This window comes from Eptatretus burgeri, chromosome 17 (genome assembly GCF_056783735.1).
Source record: "Eptatretus burgeri isolate ZD-2024b chromosome 17, Ebu_testis_v1, whole genome shotgun sequence".
Lineage (NCBI taxonomy): Eukaryota > Metazoa > Chordata > Myxini > Myxiniformes > Myxinidae > Eptatretus > Eptatretus burgeri.
The window spans coordinates 47,269,674-47,287,630 of record NC_140977.1 but is presented as its reverse complement, the minus strand read 5'-3'; the positions used below and the strand labels follow the sequence as shown (position 1 = coordinate 47,287,630).

General features: G+C 45.4%; 1 protein-coding gene across 4 annotated transcripts in view; it reads right to left on the bottom strand.

Moving 5' to 3' along the window:
- The window catches only part of LOC147010001 (transmembrane channel-like protein 5), a 49,767-nt gene extending 37,086 nt beyond the window's left edge, over positions 1-12,681 (bottom strand). For all 4 annotated transcript variants that reach the window (XM_085861020.1, XM_085861021.1, XM_085861022.1 and 1 more), the window contains exon 1: positions 12,527-12,681. The gene's annotated coding sequence lies outside the window, so the exon portion shown is untranslated. The remainder of the gene's footprint in view (positions 1-12,526) is intronic.
- Between the last annotated feature and the right edge of the window lie 5,276 nt (positions 12,682-17,957).

Sequence of the window (17,957 nt, the reverse complement as noted above, 5' to 3'; positions counted from 1 at the left end):
GAAAGTAGATAAGGGGGGGGGGTGTTCTAAACGGTCCTTTCAGAGAGACATAGTGAGAGTGTGAGATTTTTCAGGATTGAAAGACATGTTCCACGCGTTAGACCAGTTTGTGATTTTATCCAGATCTGCAGAGAGCGAAGAAGCTGCTGCTTGCCAATCTGAGGGATGACAGATGGTACGACAGAGGGTGGAGCCATCAGAAAAGAGATAAAGATAATTTTTCAGAGAGTCGGAAAGATCATTGATGAAGAGCAGAAAAAGAAAAGGGCCCAGAACTCTATCTTGAGGACATCCAGCTTGGACAGGAAGAGGGGATGAGAGAACTCCATTTAGGGCCACACGTTGACTGCGACAAGAGAGGAAGTCTGTGAGCCATTAGTGGAGATGGCCTTGGATATCATAGGAAGAGACTTTGGTGAACAGGGCAGGGTGTCAAAAGCCAGACCGTGTCTGTCAAAACCAGTGCCACACCGTGTCAAAAGCATGCGATTATGTCTGGGGATATGGCTCCAATTTCATGTCTGGCAGAGTACCTCCATTGATTGTTGGGAGAGTCGAAGCAGCATGTCCAGGGTAGAGTGACCTGATCTGAAACCAAAATGATGATCAGAAATCAAGCCATTGGAGAAGAGGAAGGATTTAATGTCTGAAGCGATGATCGATTCCATTGCCTTGATGATGATTGGCAGAAGGCTGATTGGTCTGGAGTCGCAGGGATCTGTTTTTGAACCATTTTTATGCAGGGCGGTAATGCTTGCCGATTTCCAAGCAGATGGCAGATGACCTTGCGCAAATGAGAGAGTGAATAGAGCAGAGAGAGGGTGAGCAAGAGCAGAGGAGCAGGTTTTTAGGACACGTGGGCTGATGCGGTCTGGACCGGTTGCAGAATCTGAGTCGAGGTTTGACAGCAAACTCTCCACTTTGTCAGAAGAAAAGGACACAGAGTCCAGGGACAGTTGGGTGTGACTGGGTAAGGTGGAAAGCGATGTATTTGGAACACAAGATTTCGATGCAAACACCGAGTTTAGGCATTCAGCCTTTTCACGTGCAGCATCAGTAGTGCGGCATTTGAGATTTGAAGTAAGGGAGGTGATGGAGGAGGAACATACAACAGAAACAGATTTGATGAGACGCCACCAGGATTTGGAAGAGGGAGAGAGGTTTGAGAGTTCAGACTTGAGATTAGAAAGATGTTGTTTTCTCGCTCTCCTGAGGGTAGACACACTTGTTCCGAGCTTTATGGAAGGAACTGAGGTTACCCTCAGTTGGGTTTGCTTTCCATGAGGCAAAGGCAAGTTGTTTCAGGACAACTGCCTCGCCACAAGCTTTCGTGAACCATGGGTGGGAGGAAGGGTAGAACAACTGAAGATGAGAAGGGATAAATCTGTGCATGAGAGAGAGCAAGTTTCTTTGAAAGAATTCCCAGGATGAGTTGATGTTGGAGAAAGTAGCGATGGGAGACCAATCTAGAAGTTTGATGGCTACTTGCAAGACCTTTCAGACTTGACGGCGCTGAGGTGGTTCTCTGATAACAGCCAGAGATATCCACTTTGACAAGCACGTGGTCAGAAGAACCAATTGGTGCGGAGGAAGAACAGCAGATATTTTCAGGGAAATTTGTCAAAATCAGATCCAGAAGAAATGGAGTACCGTTGGTTGAGATCCGGGTCGGGAAGTTGACTGATTGAGTCAGTTTCCAATGAGTCGCAGAAGTCTTTTGTTGAAGTGCCATGACAGGTGAGAGGGATACCCACACCCAGCCAACTGGCATGATGACAATTGAAATCACCACATATGAGGAAGAGAGAGTTCGGATGAGAAGATAGAAGTTGGTCCATGTTTTCGGCTAGCGAGGTGTAAATGAAGAAAAAATATTTTTTCCACCATAGATTTTAAAAAAACCCTTTTCTCCAATACCGCTCAACAGATCAATGTGAAACATAGTGTTACATGGAGCAAGGGAAGTGGATCACAGAGACTGAAAAAGTTTCACATTGATCGATGCAGCGTTTCCAAAATATAATTTTTTAATACTTTCCTTGAAACTTGTGTGGCTGCCACACCACATGATTGATGACATCATTTTAAAGTCAAGTGCATGCAGCAAAAGCAGTGGATCATGACTGGAAAGTCTGATATTGATGGGTTAAACAGTTTCAAATGAATAATTGTTTAATTATTTCTTTAAAACCAATGTGGCTGCCACATCATGCGACTGATGAGGTCATTGTTCAATAAAAGATTTGCAGCAACAATGGTGGATCACCACTACAAAATTTTGCATCAAAAGGCTAAGCGGTTTCAGAGAAACATGTTTTTTAATACAGTTGGCTCGGCATGGGGAATATCGGTTGAAAATTTCAACATCGGTCACATGGTCTCGCAGCCATGTCGGACAAAAAGTTTTATCCGATCAACGTGAAACTCCAGACGTGATCGGCCACCCATTCTGAATTTGTTTTCATAAAGAGGACGTAGTGGGTCAGATGGCTGATCAAAGTGGGGTGACATGGTTTTTTTTTTAATTTAACCATAGAAATTCAGCGAAATTTTCACCAAAGATGTGACTACTCATGTGGAATGTTTGTGTGATAACTATGATGTCATAGGGCATGTCGTGTGGCAGCCATGTTGGAAAAAAGGAAAACCTTTGGACCCCTGTATCTCCGAAACCGCTCCATGGAAAAAATTGAAACTTGGCACATGTAAAGTACTTCCCATGGGAAAGAAGTGCGTTTTTTTTTTGACGTCATAATAGCGCATGTCAATTGATTGATTGATTCGATCAGCATGATAAATTACAAGGAACTTATGTGCAGGAGGCCATTCGGCTTATCATGCTTGCGCCACACCAACACCAGATTTAATAAATCTGTCAATACCACTTTTTTTTCTTATTTTTTGTGTACCTTGTCGAGGCTCGTATGAGAGCTAACACACAACGCACATCAAGGGGGGCATGAGACAGGAGGGAGGGGGTGGGAAGGACAAAATAGTGGGGAACAGAGACATTTGGAGATCTGTGGAAGGGAGAGGGATGGGACGGGGAACATGGGGAAAAGAAGATGGACATTACAGAGACTTTCAGGAAGGAAAGCAGGGAATTTGAATGAGGTGGGCTTGGGTGGATTATCGAGGGTAGAAAAGATCGAGGATGATAAGAGGTGGTGGCGAACAGCTGTTTTGAAGGCCTGGAGGGAAGAATGGGAATGAATAGAGTGAGGGAGTTTATTCCAAAGGCGGGGAAAAAAAAAAGAGGAATGAAAGAATGAAGGTGAGCAGTGATTCGTGATTTTGGTAGTTTTACCAGAAGGGGGTTGTTGGCGGACCTTGAGCGCCCTGCGGAAATGTGGTGGGGACAAATCGCAGAGAGAGCGGGGGGGTGGGGGGGGGACGAGGCTGGAGAGGAGACGGTAGAAGACAGAAAGACCACCGACCAACCTGCGGTGATTGAGTGAGAGGCCCAAAGACTCAGCCTCATTGCGGGAGATGCCAATGATCCGAAATGTCTTGGTTTCTACAGCGTGAAGCCGAGAAAGGTGGGAGGCAGGAGCACCAGCCCAGAGGGGAGAGCAATACTCCATCAGGCGGCGGAAAAAAGCTTTGTAAGTGGTCAGGAACTCAGGTGGGCCGAGGAAGGACCTTGCACGACGGAGGATTCCCAGTCGGCGACTGGCTTTGGAGGCGAGGTTTGAAATGTGGCTTTCCCAGGAAAGGTCATGGCAGATAGTGAGACCCACAAGCTTGAAAGAAAGGACTTCTTCCAGAGGATTGTTGAGAAAGTGAATGGGGGGGTTTTCTAAACAGTCCTTTCGAAGAGACATAATGAGAGTGTGAGATTTGTCCGGATTGAAAGACATGTTCCACGTGTTGGACCAGTTTGTGACTTCCCTTGGTGTGCAGCCTTTTGGCTGCTGGTTGCATCATTGGTTAGCGGCGTGGATATGTCGCTGATGCATTGTCCCTATTACCAGTACAATGGTACTCATTTCGCCGACCTCGGAAGGATGACTGGCTGAGTCAACCTCCTGGTGTTAATTAAGCGGAAAAGGGGACACTGCATAAGCGGCATAGCCGCGTCCCAACCAATGATGCAACCAGCAGCCACAGGCTGCATGAGATATATATATATATATATATATATATATATATATATATATATATATATATATATATATATATATATATATATATATATATATATATATATATATACCAAGGTGTTCACAAATAATTAGTAGGTCATATGGTCTGGCAGCCATATTGGTTTGAACTAAAAAAAAAAATTAAAAAAATTCTCTTGAAGCACTTCAATTGATGTGAAACGTCACAGTTATGATTGAATAGATATGTGGAATATATATATATATATATATATATATATATATATATATATATATATATATATATATATATATATATATATTTTAAATTTCAACCTGATCGGACGCATGGTCTGGTAGCCAGAATTATTTCTGTGGAATTCTTTGGCACAATATTCTGTGGTAAATGGTACGAGGACAAAAGCTGTCTCATTTGAGTTAAAATGGCACAAATAATGCTTCCATTGTTGAATCAAACAGAAGACCAAATCCAGGACTGCAGTGGAGTCATCAGATGGAACCTGAATAAGCAAAGAGCAAAGATGGATTCATTAAGAAGAACCTGGATAGGATTCGGGTTTCAGCTGCTACTGCACAACCCTCTGCAATAATTCACTTCTCCTTCGACAGATAGATAAAGAAAAAGCAAGAATTAGAATGAATAAAGATAAATGCAAAAAAGTAGAAAGAAATGTGAAATTTCAAGAGTTGTACAAAACCAGACAGTTAAGTCATTTGCTGGGGGGAATTTCACAAATAGTTTTGCATCAGTGCCGTTTACATTCCTCGGTTCGGCCCATGATAAACAGGCAAATTCCACAAAGCCTTCCCATGACGTAGCATATTGTCAACAAAACACAAACGATGTGACATTTAACACGCTCGCTTTTCAAAACCACCACCTGAGCATGAGCAAGCGAGTTGGAATTGCAAAGCGAGTGACGTTTCCATTCCCTATGGGATCCCATTCCCTGTGGCATATACCAACAACTTCGCATGAGTACCATAAATTGCACATGCGTACATCGCACCATGACCGAAACGAAGTTCCACCCAAAGATGCCTAAATACAAATCCTTTAAAGGAGGTTTGTGTAGCAGCTCAGTGAGGATGTGGAAAGATGCTTTAGAGTTTAGATAAGCACCGTGGGTTTGACTCCCAAGCCATTCGCTGCACAGTTTCATTCATTCATTCACACTTGATAATGTGAAAGATAAAATGAGGAAACCAAAAGTCATCTTTATGGCTGGTAGCCTGGCTTGACTCAGGCAGTGCCTGTGTGGATAATCTTGAATAATCTTAGAACTCTGACCCGGCTATAAAAAGTGCAGCAAACAAAACTCGAGACATCATGGAAATATCTGATGAGGTGACAGCACATTTTACTATCAATTTGGAAATCTTTAATTACACTCTCCTCGCGTTCAGTTTAACTTTTGCACTCTGAAGGAGTTATACAGTTCGCACTAAAATTTACGTGCAAGGTAGTAAGACTGGTTCACGAGGCCAAACATTTTTGGAGTGGTTTACCAACTCAAAATGATTTCATCACACCAGCCGATCAGACTTTCAAACAAAATAAATCACATCGCCCAGTGTAAACCACAGTGCATGTCAGGTTTGTCGAGCAGATTCATGTCATCACACATTAACCCAACCCATAAATCTTTTCTCACCCCGATTAAAACACACACACACACACACACACACACCAAAGAATACCGATGCAGAACAAGGCTGATCCTTAAAACACAACTTTCTCCAAGAAACAAGATCAAAGCCATAAACCAACTAGCAGTACCAGTATCCCAATACAGTGGCACAATAATAACTAGTCACAATCGGAAATAAACAAACTAGATATAAAAACAAGAAAACCCTCATTATCCACAAACAAACAAACAAATAAATAAACCAATGTCACCCGCAGGGTGACTCGTATCTTGCCAAAAGGTGAGCACGTGTGACTTCTTTAAGGTCACACTGAGGTGAACAGAGCTGCTATCCACCAGGAGCAACTCCTTGAGGAATATCTGCCTACGAGAGATTCCGATGAGAATCGTTCTACAGAGTAACCATGAAAAATATGCGTTTGCCTCATAACGTCACCAAATGACGTCATAATGTCTCAAGCTTGACATATCTAGAAAGCACTCATCGAGGTGTTCAATTTGAGGTACTACACGATATGGTTCCTAAAACTTGAAAATTTGACCTTGGGGTCAAATATGTTTGACCTCAGGCGCTAACCATGAAGGTCAAGGCCAATCACCACCAAAAACTAATCAGCTGAACGCCAGACCATATACTACATTCCCATAAAGTTTGGAGATGATTAGATTAAAATTACTCAAAAAATAAGGTTTTCGTCGACTCCCCTGATTTGTGACAGTGACCTTGACCTTCAAAATTTTATGCGCTGAAAGGGACCTCAATAGGCCTCTGATATGCGAAGTTACAAAAATTTCCAATGATAACTGTGCTCTGCAGAGTGATTTATACGTGATGACAGACAAAAAAAAAAACAAACAACAAAAAAAAACAACATGAAGGTCAAGGCCAATGGCCACCAAAAATTAATCAGCTGAGCGCCAGACCATGAACTATATTCCCATGAAGTTTGAAGACTATCCGATCAAAATTACTCAAAAAATAAGGGTTTCGTCGACTCCCCTGATTTGCGACAAAGTGACCTTGACCTTTAAAATTTTGTGCGCTGAAAGGGACCTCGAAAGGCCTCTGATATGCAAAGTTACAAAAATTTCCAATGATAACTGTGCTTTGCAGAATTTTTTATACGTGATTACAGACAAACAAAAAAAAAATTAAAAAAACATACAAGCTGACTAACATATGTTGTAAAAACTTCGTTTTGGCAAGATAATAATCAATGCATCCCAAGAATGTACCTGCCGAGACGAGAAATGAAGAGACAGCAGCATGACAGGGTGCAACCAAATGCACAGAGTGCCAACAGGAGGATTGGATGAGTAAGTGAACAGTTCAACAGCCTACCGAATCCAATTTGTATTCAAACATGAAGACAGCAAAGCAGAGGTCTGTATAATCCACAGAGCTAAAAATTTCCACAAACAGATGTGAGCAGATGTCACACATGAAACCAAAAGAGCAATGAATACAGTCCCGATTGCAAAAATAAACAAGCGAGCACAATATACGCCCGAAAAAGTCTGTAACACACACACACACAATTATATATTCAAACACATCAATTTATGAAGAACAAGAAGGTATATACAGAAATGTGCTATTACATGGAAAACAGCATCCTGGTTGCCATGGCAACCACTTTCGATGACGAACGTATATCGCGACACACCGTCTCCAGAGTCTGTACCTATGTACCAAATATGAAACGTGAAAGTTGAAAACTTTGGGAGTTAGAGTGCAGACAGGAACGGACAGGAACGGACAGATAGACACAGATGACTGGTATCACATATATCGGGCGTATAAAAATAAAAAAAAACAATTGTTGGACATATTGGGCAAAGACAAACAAGACTCAATGGAATGGCTAAGAAGAGGTCAGCTCAACTGGGATGGAGAACGAATCATAATAAATGTCTAAGAACAAGGACATGACACGAATGACTCAGTCCCGACATTTTTCTGAAAGCCAATCGGACAAGCATAGGTCCTGCAAGGTGGAAACAGAAAGTACGAGTCACCTCCTATCGGGATGAAAAACTCATGTTGGAAGAGCTGTACACACAAAGGTACAACAAGATTTGTGGAGCAATCCACTGGCACATGTGCAGAAACTTCATTATCCCAGTTCCAGAAAACTCATGGACACACAAACCCAAATCAATCACTGAGAACAAGGAAGTAACGCTCACGTACGACCTGATGATCCCATCGAGCGTGAACATGGAAAACAAAAGCATTGCGACCGGATATAGTATATATATATATATATATATATATATATATATATATATATATATATATATATATATATATATATATATATATATATATATATATATATATATATATTGTCAAGGTTTCTGATGAGTGCGTCAATCACTGTCTGTAACAAGTTTGGGTTTTCGCACCCTACTCTCAACAGCCAAATGTTACAGATTCGGCACCACCCTAACCACTGCCGTCTCCAGGGTTATAACGCCGGCTGGTTCGGCACAGGCCTCGGGTCACGCGTCTCGAATCGCGATTCCAACATACCCCTGGACATTACCATTTGGGGAAATAGACTGGTTTTGTCAGATACCGAGCGAATTCTGCCAGTCTGTAACCATTTTGGTTTTTATATCCAAATCGAGCGGATCGTTCCTCGGAGCGGCATAAATTGATTCAAAGCGGCAACTTCATACGAATGAGCCAGATTTATTGGGGACATCGGGGAACACGACACAAGCAAAGCATTCACGACAATGTAATAATTAATCTATAACCCGTTCTTAACTAGGGAGCTCCGGATTACGGGTTTCGAAGGGAACTCTAACGAGATAAACCTTAAACGACATGCAGACAAGATACGGACAGCATGCAGACAAGACACAGAGTACTTAGTCATGTTTCATGGATGAGAGGAAAGTGTCAAAAGCACGAATGTGGCTCGTGACAAGCCGATGTCTACGGATTTGAGCGCCCAAGCTGGAATACGCCGCGTGGCAAGATGGCGCTCGTCCTCCTTTTGTCACACCGCCTACGCACGTGGCCTTCACGCGTTCTGACCCCACGTACGGTTGAAGGCACAAGACCGTCAGATCGATGGTGGGTTTCAGCTGGTTTCGCACAAGGTCCAGCATACAAGTCCAGGCCTGGCCTGTTCACCAGACAAGGCCAAATCGAGGTGTTGGGCTCCGCAGGCTGGGTCCATGGGATTCCAAGACGTCGTCGAGCCGTGAGGTGAGTAGGGACAGTCAGAGGCTCCGTCACCGGACTCCGGATGAACCTGTCGATGTCTCCTCACAAAAGCCGATCGCGCCCCACCTCGGCGCTCAGTTTCACCACTGCCGATCGCAGACTCGGCACGCTCAGGTTCTGCTTCTCTCCCGGCAGATTCACCCTGCCTTTCCTTTGCTCACTTGCCTCGAAGCCCACTGCAGTTTTACTTCTTCAGTTTCACTTCTCCTTTTCAGCCCTCACTCGCCTCAAAGCCGACTGCTGACTCACACACAACCAGCCCTATTCAGCTGATCGTGCCACACCGGCGCTCACTTTCACCACTGCCGATCGCGGCGCTCCTGCAGTCTTTTTCTTCACTCGCTCGCCTCAAAACCGACTGCTGACTCACACACAGCCAGCCCTATTCAGCCGATCAAGCCACACCGGCGCTCAGTTTCACAACCGTCTTCCCGGCGCACGCTCGCCTCAAAAACCGACTGCCCCCTCGGTGCTCTCAGTTTTTACCACCTTTTCTTTTTGGGGCGTGCCCCTTTACGAAGCCAACAAACTCCTCCCTTCAGTTTCACTTCCTTCTCGAGGTCACTCCCCCTCTCAGTGCTTGGCGGGGACTATTGTCCGGAGAGAGGAAGGAAGAAGAAGAACCTCTTGGTCCACCACCAATGTACCAACGATGAACACTCTTACACATCCCGACACACATGTAGCGTCCATTTACCGAACAACCTGGCTAAACATGCATTTAATGGGGGATCTGGGCTAATCCTATATTTAGTAACACACTAAGGGCCATTTCCGCAACAATATATATATATATATATATATATATATATATATATATATATATATATATATATATATATATACAAGTTGTTGTTGTTCTTCCTTCGGCTGCTCCCGTTAGGGGTCGCCACAGTGGATCATCCGTTATGATCCGCATACCGATTTGGCACAGGTTTTACGCCGGATGCCCTTCCTGACGCAACCCTGGTCGCCTCTTATGACACAGGGATAAGGATTGGGTTTCGCCATGATTCCGGGCTGCCCTACACCCTCTCATAGTACCCGTCCTCAAGCGATCCTCCAACCCAAGCCTCTGAGTATCCGGATTACAGGCGCATGCAACTACGCCCGGTATATTATATATATATATATATATATATATATATATATATATATATATATATATATATATATATATATATATATATATGGAAAAGAAGGCATTGCAAATTGAGGTTTCAGTTCCCAGTGATTTTGGCCGAAATAATGTAGAAATCAAGAAGATGATCAAATACGAGAACCTTAAAAATGAAGTGAAAATATCTTGGAAGCTGAAGGGCACAGACATTGTTCCAGTGATAATTAATTAATTGAAGCAACGGGAATGATGAAGAACCTCACAGAGATGTTAAAAAAATCATCCCTTTGGAAGATTACTACAAACTACGGTTGAAACTGTGGAGGAAGCAGGAGTGGGGGGGGGATTGGGGGCTCGATAACAATCCTGAAAAGTTCCCTTGGAACAAAGCATTGAGTAGTAGAAAGACATTCGGTAGTGCATACCTCCACCAGGATGAACAGTTTATGTTTTGTATCCACCCAAAGGCCGGATCTGGATTCAGACCTGAACCAGAATCTAATCAGCTTGTTCTCGTCACCCAACCAACTCATCCACCGAGTTTGTCATAATCCGTCATATTGTTACGAATTTGGAAGCCTTTTGCACACAGACAGTCAGCAGTCCCATAGTTCAGTTATTTTGTTAAGTATATGTGGATAGTTAGAATCCCTCCCCCATGTCTAATGGGTTAATTTCATGTGTGCGTTGCGGGTTTCTTTTATAGTCAGATTTCTTACATCTTAAAATCTGCCAACGCCAACAAAACCCTCACTTCACTCCTCCTCCTCCCACTCTAAGGGGCAAACAAGCACTTCACCCGCCCAACCTTCACTTCACACCACGGCGCCATAACGCACGTGTTTCTGACTACAGACGTGGGCGGAGCCCCCTCGCCTCGGAGCTTTGACACCGCCCCATCAAAAAAGAATGTCTCCCCTGTCACCACTGGGGTAGGCAAAAGAGCCTCTCTCGGGGTAGGAGCACCGAGACGCCAATACGCCCCTCCTCCAATCATGGCTGGCCACCACGACACCCAAAGCCCCTCGTCCAATCCGGAGGCGAGTTACCAGAGAAACTGATCCCTCCACCCCACACGGGGGGGGGGGGGGATAAAAAGAATCGGAGCTGCTCAAAGACAAGTGAGTGGGGGTCCTTTTTCGGTCGTGCCTTGGTCATCTTGGTTCCAGTCTTCGTTCCCTGGTCATCGTCATTCGTTGGTGGCTGGTCGTCCAAAGGATCCTTCTTGCTCGCTGGATTCTGACTGTGGGTTCGAGTTCCACAGTGGTGGTTCGTGTGCGCTCGTTAGATTGTGGTTTGTGTGGAGCACTCGAGCTGGGAACGCGGATCCCTTTAACGGTCACCGAGCTCACGAGTGCGGGTCGGCCAGGTACCCGACCAAACTCCAACACCCAGCTTGCCTATCCTCTACGGCTGGAGGGTCCAAATAAAGGCCAGTTGGCTTCATTTCTTTTTGGGTGTGTGTGTCCGTCTGTGGCTAGTCTTATAAGTAGAATTGCATAAGTGCCTTACTTGTTGTACATTGCAATTGTTGGATTAACTCTGCTCTGTGTCTTCCTTCCTGCTTATTGTGAATAAACCCCGTGTTAAATGTACCAGCTCGTTTTCTATGCTTTCTCTCATTAGCCAAGCATGGTTCGGGTTTGAGTTATGGTGAGGCCGATTGTGCCGTAGATTATTTGGACCGGTGCGGCTTTGGCAATTCTTTGGCAATTCCCGCTCGGTTACGCCGGATCCGAGTCGGTAACAGCGACTTGGTTCGGACAAAGCCGGCCGAGGGTGTGGCGTCCACGGTCCATTAAGCGACCCGTCGACTTCGGAGTTATCCGGAGTGGCAACCTTCAATTCCGGGTGTTGGGGGGGGGGACGGCCCAACTGCTCCATCTCGTGGTCGTTCCTCGCCCCCGAACCCGGCACCACAACAATATTAGATACAGATATGACACACACACACACACACACACACAATTTTTTTTGGAATTAAAACACCATCAACAAGACAGTCCGCACAAATTATGGGCATGGCACATTCATTATCACGGCACGGCAAGGCACGGCACGCTTTGGTTTCACTCGACCGTATCACAACTCGCACTTTGTTTCAATTAGAGTGTAATCAGAAAAAATAAAACATCATACAAGTACAGTCCGGGAGAAAAATAAATTCCTCACGAATTCTCAATCAGATAACTAAATAACACCTTAATAGGGACTACAGAACGACTACAAAACAAACCGACAACCAAGGGCAAAACGCCTCACGGAAGTTCTCCCAACACCATCTCGGTCGAATCAAAGTCTCGCATAATGGCTTAAACAAACTTACATCGGGTCCACAAGACAATAATAAATGAGATGACAAGAGAAGCAATTCGCGACAAAACGTTACCTCACGATTCAACTCCTCACAAGTCACAACACGACCGCTCAAACCACTTCCTGTGTCGTCTTCTTCACTCTTCTTCCTCTTCTTTTCTCTTCTCCAATTCTTCCTCTTCTTCTTTTCTTCTTCTCCTATTCTTCCTCTTCTTCTTCCTCTTCTTCTTCTTCTTCTTCTTCTTCTTCTTCTAATGGCTCCTCTTCTTCCTCTTCTCTTTGCATACAAGACGAGCGCTATTCAAATCGACAACAATTCAGGGTACCGGCGATAACTCGCCTACCAATGCTGGCAGACGGGACGCATAGTTTAACGTCCATCCGAGAGACAAGACACAGTGATGAATCACCCGGCCTGTGAAACACCAGGATGGCAGTTTAGAGCTGGGTCGGGATTCAAACCCAGGTTAGGCAGCTTCGATGCGAGTGTGCGTACGTCGAGATCATCGTGTCAGTCCATCGTAACGGAATTCCTCAAGGCATTGATGACTGACTGAAAGAGGAGGTGCAATTAACGACTGATAACACCCTTGAATTTGTATCCATAGCAACCACCGAGCTTGAAACAAACGTCTCGACGGGAGATCTGCACCCATCGCCGACGACGATATTCTTTGTGGGGAAAACGCTGACAAGTGCTTCACGTAAGATATTGTGGCCTTCAGCGACATATTTGTGTTTTTTAAAAAAAAAAACCTTTGCAACTGTTGATGAACTTTGGATGGAACTGAGGAACACGTGACTTGAAACAATGGACCATGAAAGATGACGTCATCGAGAGAGAGCCACACGTGGATTTAAACAGACAAACGAGAAGGGCACTCGGTGGAGCGCAGACCTGATCCACGAGAACATTTCGGGCCCAATACATTTTTTTTAAAAGCATGTTATCTATTCAGTAGTGTATCATTCTTGGCCCGAAGTCTCTCTCAATGGTGAAGAATCACTTGAAAAGATATTGGATCGGGATCTTCACCAAAATCGAAACATTTCGTCCTTGTCAAACACCAATTATAACATATCTTGGTTTTTTTGGGGGGGGGGGGGTTTGTATGCCTTGTCGAGGCTCGTATGAGAGTTAACACACAACGCACAGCAAGGGGGGAGGGCATGAGACAAGAGGGGTGGGAGTGGGGAGAACAAAACATTGGGGGAACAGAGACATTGAGAGATCTGTGGAAGGGAGAGGGATGGGGTGGGGAACACGGTGAATACAAGATGGATAATATTACAGGGAGATTCAGGAAGGAAAGCAGGGAATTTGAGGGAGGTGGGTTTGGGGTGGATTAACGGGGGTAAAAAGATCGAGGATTTGGATGGGGGATGATAAGAGGTGGTGGTGAACAGCTGTTTTGAAGGCCTGGAGGGAAGAATGGGATTGAATAGAGTGAGGGAGTTTATTCCAAAGTCGGGAAAAAAAAGAGGAATGAAAGAGTGAAGGTGAGCAGTGATTCGTGATTTTGGTAGTTTTACCAGAAGGGGGTTTTTGGCGGACCTTGAGCACCCTGAGGAAATGTGGTGGGGACAAATCGCATAGAGAGCAGGGGGGCGGGTGAGGCTGGAGAGGAGACGGTAGTGGAAAGAAAGACCACCGACCTACCTGCGGTGATTGAGTGAGAAGCCCAAAGACTCAGCCTCATCACGGGAGATGCCAATGATCCGAAATGCCTTAGTTCCACAGTGTGAAGCCGAGAAAGGTGGGAGACAGGAGCACCAGCCCAGAGGGGAGAGCAGTACTCCATCAGGCTGTGGACGAAAGCTTTGTAAGTGGTCAGGAGCTCAGGTGGGCCAAGGAAGGACTTTGCATGACGGAGGATTCCCAGTCGGCGACTGGCTTTGGAGGAGAGGTTTTAAAAGTGGTTTTCCCAGGATAGATCATGGCAGATAGTGAGACCCAGAAACTTGAAAGAAAGGACTTCTTCCAGAGGATTGTTGAGAAAGTGGATAGGGGGGGGGGGTTCTAAACGGTCCTTTTGGAGAGACATAGTGAGAGTGTGAGATTTGTCCGGATTGAAAGACATGTTCCACTTGTTGGACCAGTTTGTGATTTTACCCAAATCTGCAGTGAGCGAAGAAGCTGCTCCTTGCCGGTCTGAGGTATGACCGATGGTACGGCAGAGGGTGGAGTGATCAGCAAAGAGATAAAGAGGATTTTCCAGAGAGTCGGAGAGATCATTGATGAAAACCAGAAAAATAACAGGGCCCAGAACGCTACCTTGAGGAACTCCAGCCTGGACAGGAAGAGGGGATGAAAGAACTCCATTTAGGGCCACACGTTGACTGCGGCAGGAGAGGAACTCTGCGAGCCATGAGTGGAGATGGCCTTAGATACCATGGGAAGAGAGTTTGGTGAGTAGGGCAGGGTGCCAGACCATGTCAAAAGCACGTGATATGTCGAGGGATATGGCTCGGATTTCATGCCTGGCATTGAGGACCTCCATCCATTGTTGGGAGAGCAGAAGCAGCATATCCAGGGTAGAGTGACCTGGTCTGAAACCAAATTGATGATCGGAAATCAAGCCATTGGAGAAGAGGAAGGATTTAATGTCTGAAGTGATGATGGATTCCATCACCTTGCTGATGATTGGGAGAAGGCTGATTGGTCTGTAGTTGCAGGGATCTGTTTTGAACCTTTTTTATGCAGGGCAGTGATGTTTGCAGATTTCCAAGCAGATGGCAGATGACCTAGAACAAATGAGAGGGTGAATAGAACAAAGAGAGGGTGAGCAAGAGCAAAAGAGCAGGTTTTTTTGGACACGTGGGCTGATGCCGTCTCGACCGGTTGCAGAATCTGAGTCGAGGTTTGACAGCAAGCTCTCCACCTTGTCAGGAGAAAAGGACACAGAGTCCAGGGACAGTTGGGTGCGACTGGGTAAGGTGGGTACAGAAAGCGATGGGTTTTGGAGCCAAGATTTTGATGCAAACACCGAGTTTAGGCATTCAGCCTTTTCACGTGCAGTATCAGCAGTGCGGCCATTTGAGTAAGGGAGGAGATGGAGGGGGAACATACACCAGAAACACATTTGATTTTACGCCACCAGGATATGGAGGAGGGAGAGAGGTTTGAGAGTGCAGACTTGAGCTTAGAAATAAGTTGTTTTCTATCTCTCCTGAGGGTAGATACACACTTGTTCTGAGCTTTATGGAAGGAATTGAAATTACCCTCAGTTGGGTTTGCTTTCCATGAGGAAAAGGCAAGTTGTTTCAGGACAACTGCCGAGCCACAAGCTTTAGTGAACCAAGGGCGGGAGGAAGGGGAGGACAACTGAAGACGAGAGGGGATAAATCTGTGCATGAGGGAGAGCAAGTTTCTTTGAAAGAATTCCCAGGATGAGTTGATGTTGGAGAAAGTAGCGATGGGAGACCAGTCTAGAAGTTTGATGGCTGCTCGGAGACCCTGCCAGTCGGCTTGAGTGAAATGCCAGACTCGACGGCGCTGAGGTGGTTCTCTGATAACAGCCAGAGAGATGTCCACTTTAACAAGGACGTGGTTAGAAGAACCGATTGGAGCGAAGGAGGAACAGCAGATATTTAGAGGGAAATTTGTCAAAATCAGATCCAGAAGAGATGGAGATCCGGGTCGGGAAGTTCACCTATTGAGTCAGTCCCAATGAGTCACAGAAAGCTTTTGCTGAAGTGCCATGACAGGTGAGAGAGGTACCTACACCAAGCCAACTGGCATGATGACAATTGAAGTCACCACATATGAGGAAGAGAGAGTTTGGAAGAGAAGATAGAAGATGGTCCATGTTTTCAGATAGTGAAGTGTAGATAGAGTCATCACTGTTTGGTGGACGGTACAGTACACGTATAAACATGAGGTGGGAGTGGAGGGGGAAGCGTAGCCAGAGGTATTCCTGGGGGTGTGGGGGAATGAGGGCAGTGCATGGAGAGTGAGGAATGGAGTCTTTTATGAAGTGAGCAACTCCTCCACCAGGACGAGGCTCCGGTCTGTCATACCAGAGGAGGGAGTAACCAGGGAGAGATACCTGGGAGTCAGAGATGTCTTGGGGGAGGAAAGTTTCTGTTTGGCAGATTATGTCTGGTTTGTCAGTGGCAACCTGTATGGAAAGATCTGAAAGGTTTGAGCGAAGGCTCCAGACATTTGAGATCCACATTGTTGATGAAGAGGGAGGGGAGGAGTCTATGGGTGCAGGGGGTGGGAGGGGAGGGGAAAGGTAGGACAAGGGAGGAGGGGGGGGAGGTAAGGAGGGTTGTTGAAAGAGTGTGGGGGATTGCAGAATAGCTCGGGGAGGGGGCCGGATGAGGAGGAGAAAAGGCTCTGTGGTGCTGGGGAAGAGGGGGGACAAGAGAGGGGGAAGAAAGCAGTTGAGGATTTGAGGAGGTGGAGTGAAGAGATGGAGGTGAGAGGGCAGTGGAAGGAGGAAGCTTTGTGGATGAGAGGCGGGGCAACTTTGAGAAGGGTGAGTGAGGAGGGGGTCAATGGTGGGAGAAGGGTGAGTGGGGAGAGTTGAGGGGAGTTCTTGAGAAAGGTGAGAGGGGGACTTGGAGGGGAAGAGTGTGTTGGTTGGTTTGAGAGGGAGGGGTGAGAGGGATGAATTGGCACTGAAGTTGGAAAAAAAAGAATGGTTGAAGGAAAGTGAACATTCACAGCAAACTGGGTTTTTCTTTTTTTTAAGTTTTAGGTCAGAAATGCGATTAAAGACATTTCTTGATGGATGCAACAAAGGTGAATTCAGAGAATTGAGCGAAGAAACGATGTAACAGTTGGATTAGGCGAGGTATAAGGGAAAGGTCTAATTGAGAGCAGTCTGTTTAAATAGAAGAGTCGTGGGTATGCAGCATCGAGATCTCAAACACCACTCGAGAGGTCACTGATTGTCCGCATCGCGGAATCTGCTCAGCATCCATGTTTAGTCCTTTCCTCCACAGCAGTGAGCGGGAATTGACTGGTTTTAATCCTTTAACTGCGTTTTTCACGCTAATTCCGTAAAGAGTTCATTTTGTCATATAATCGACAGGTTGATGCCACATGTGTTTAAGTGGCCTCATTTCATGAAATTTCAGGCATTTTCGGCGAAGTTATGGACCATATGTCTTCGCACCGGGTCGCGTTCAAATAATCCCGTCGTTTGAGACCATAAAAATTGCAATGAATAGGAAAAAATGATTTTGTTCTCTCAGTCTGATGTAATTTTTTTCAGTCACAATACCCACAGTGCCATGTTGTTCATGTCCCCAAAAAAGCGTCAATAATTTTCTCCGAATTTTACGAGAATTCATGTCGGATTCCTTCTCCATTCAATATCTTCCGTATTGGAGTCGAAATTCCGCCCAAAACTGGACAAGTTTTGCAATACATTGGATTTTGTGCCCGTCACTCAATTTCGTCATTTCCGGAACGAAAACGCCCTTCCGGTGAATGTGAGAAGTGTGGGCCAATCAAGCGGTCACGTCACGTCACGTCACGTCACGTGATCGTG